Source organism: Triticum aestivum, chromosome 4D (assembly GCF_018294505.1).
Source record: "Triticum aestivum cultivar Chinese Spring chromosome 4D, IWGSC CS RefSeq v2.1, whole genome shotgun sequence".
In the NCBI taxonomy this organism is placed as follows: Eukaryota; Viridiplantae; Streptophyta; class Magnoliopsida; order Poales; family Poaceae; genus Triticum; species Triticum aestivum.
Genome location: NC_057805.1, coordinates 147,418,052 through 147,421,369, shown reverse-complemented (window position 1 = coordinate 147,421,369; position 3,318 = coordinate 147,418,052).

Here is a 3,318-nt window from a genome sequence, read left to right as displayed (position 1 = left end):
CAAACGGCAGCTTAGGTTTCTTGCCAAACCACAGTTCATATGGTGTCATCTCAACGGATTAGATGGTACCCTATTTAACGTGAATGCAGTTGTCTCTAATGCATAACCCCAAAATGATAGTGCTAAATCGGTAAGAGACATCATAGATCGCACCATATCTAATAAAGTACGGTCACGATGTTTGGACACATCATTACACTGTGGTGTTCCATGTGGCGTGAGTTGCGAAACTATTCCGCATTGTTTCAAATGAAGACCAAACTCATAACTCAAATATTCACTTCCACGATTAGATCGTAGAAACTTTATTTTCTTGTTACGATGATTTTCTACTTGACTCTGAAATTCTTTGAACTTTTCAGACTTATGTTTCATTAAGTAGATATACCCATATCTGCTCGAATCATCTGTGAAGGTCAGAAAATAACGATACCCGCTGTGAGCTTCAACACTCATCGGATCGCATACATCAGTATGTATTATTTCCAATAAGTCAGTTTCTCGCTCCATTGTTCGAGAGAACGGAGTCTTAGTCATCTTGCCCATGAGGCATGGTTCACAAGCATCAAGTGATTCATAATCAAGTGATTTCCAAAAGCCCATCAGCATGGAGTTTCTTCATGCGATTTACACCAATATGACCTAAACGGCAGTGCCACAAATATGTTCCACTATCATTATCAACTTTGCATCTTTTGGCATCAATATTATGAATATGTGTATCACTACGATCGAGATTCAATAAACCATTCACCTTGGGTGTACGACCACAGAAGGTTTTATTCATGTAAACAGAATAACAATTATTCTTTGACTTAAATGAATAACGATATTGCAATAAACATGATCCAATCATATTATGCTTAATGCAAACACCAAATAACATTTATTTTCGGTTCAACACTAATCCCGAAGGTAAAGGGAGTGTGCAATGGTGATCTTATCAACCTTGGAATCACTCCCAACACACATCGTCACCTTGCCTCAACTAGTCTTTGTTCATTTTGTAACTCCTGTTTCGAGTTACTAATCATAGCAACTGAACCAGTATCAAATACCCAGGGGCTACTATGAACACTAGTAAAGTACACATCAATTAACATGTATATCATATATACTTTTGTTCACTTTGCCATCCTTCTTATCCGCCAAGTATTTAGGGCAGTTTCGCTTCCAGTGACCATTTCCTCCGCAGTAGAAGCACTCAGTTTCAGGCTTGGGTCTAGCTTTGGGCTTCTTCATGGGAGTGGCAACTTTATTGCCATTCTTCTTGAAGTTCCCTTTCTTTCCCTTGCCCTTTTACTTGAAACTAGTGGTCTTGTCAACCATCAACATTTGATGCTTTTCTTGATTTCTACCTTCATCGATTTCGGCATCAGAAGAGCTCGGGAATCGCTGTCGTCATCCCTTGCGTATTACAGTTCATCACGATGTTCCAGTAACTTGATGATAGTGACTAGAGAACTCTGTCAATCACTATTTTATCTGGAAGATTAACTCCCACTTGATTCAAGCGATTGTAGTACTCAGACAATCTGAGCACATGCTCACTGGTTGATCTATTCTCCTCCATCTTGTAGGCAAAGTACTTGTCAGAGGTCTTGTCAGAGGTCTCATACCTCTTGACTCGGGCATGAGTCTGAAATACCAATTTCAGCTCTTGGAACATCTTATATGCTCTGTGGCTTTCAAAATGTTTTTGAAGTCCTGGTTCTAAGCCGTAAAGCATGGCGCACTAAACTATCAAGTAGTTATCATACCGAGCTTGCCAAACGTTCGTAACGTCTGCATCTGCTCCTGCAATAGGTCTGTCACCTAGCGGTGCATCAAAGACATAATTCCTCTGTGCAACAATGAGGATAATCCTCACATCACGGACCTAGTCCGCATCATTACTACTATCATCTTTCAACTTATTTTTCTCTAGGAACATATCAAAAATAAACGAGGAACTACATCGCGAGCTATTGATCTACAACATAATTTGCAAATACTATCAGGACTAAGTCCATGATAAATTAAAGTTCAATTAATCATATTACTTCAAAACTCCCACTTAGATAGACATCCCTCTAATCATCTTAGTGATCACGTGATCCATATCAACTAAACCATGTCCGATCATCACGTGAGATGGAGTAGTTTTCAATGGTGAACATCACTATGTTGATCATATCTACTATATGTTTCACGCTCGACCTTTCGGTCTCAGTGTTCCGAGGCCATATGTGCATATGCTAGGCTCGTCAAGTTTAACCCGAGTAATCTGCGTGTGCAAAACTGGCTTGCACCCGTTGTATGTGAACGTAGAGCTTATCACACCCGATCATCATGTGGTGTCTCGGCACGACGAACTGTCGCAACGGTGCATACTCAGGGAGAACACTTGTACCTTGAAATTTAGTGAGAGATCATCTTATAATGCTACGGTCGTACTAAGCAAAATAAGATGCATAAAGGATAAACATCACATGCAATCAATATAAGTGATATGATATGGCCGTCATCATCTGGTGCCTTTGATCTCCATCTCCAAAGCACAGTCATGATCACCATCGTCACCGTCTTGACACCTTGATCTCCATCGAAGCATCATTGTCGTCTCGTCAACTATTGCTACTACGACTATCGCTACCGCTTAGTGATAAAGTAAAGCAATTACATGGCGATTGCATTTCATACAATAAAGCGACAACCATATGGCTCCTGCCAGTTGCCGATAACTGTTACAAAACATGATCATCTCATACAACAAATTATATATCATCACGTCTTGACCATATCACAACACAACAAGCCCTTCAAAAACAAGTTAGACGTCCTCTACTTTGTTGTTGCAAGTTTTACGTGGCTGCACGGTCTTTTAGAAAGAACCGTTCTTACGTACGCATCAAAACCACAAATATTTTTTGTCAAATTTGTTGCCTTAACCTTCAACAAGGACCGGGCGTAGTCACACTCGATTCAACTAAAGTTGGAGAAACAGACACCCACTAGCCACCTGTGTGCGAAGCACGTCGGTAGAACCAGTCTCATGAACGCGGTCATGTAATGTCGGTCTGGGCCGCTTTATCCAACAATATTGCCGAATCAAAGTATGACATGCTGGTAAGCAGTATGACTATTATCGCCCACAACTCTTTGTGTTCTACTCGTGCATATAACATCTACGCATAGACCTGGCTCGTATGCCACTATTGGGGAACGTAGTATTTCAAAAAAATTCCTACGATCACGCAAGATCTATCTAGGAGAAGCATAGCAATGAGCGGGGAGAGTGTGTCCACGTACCCTCGTAGACCGAAAGCGGAAGCGTTA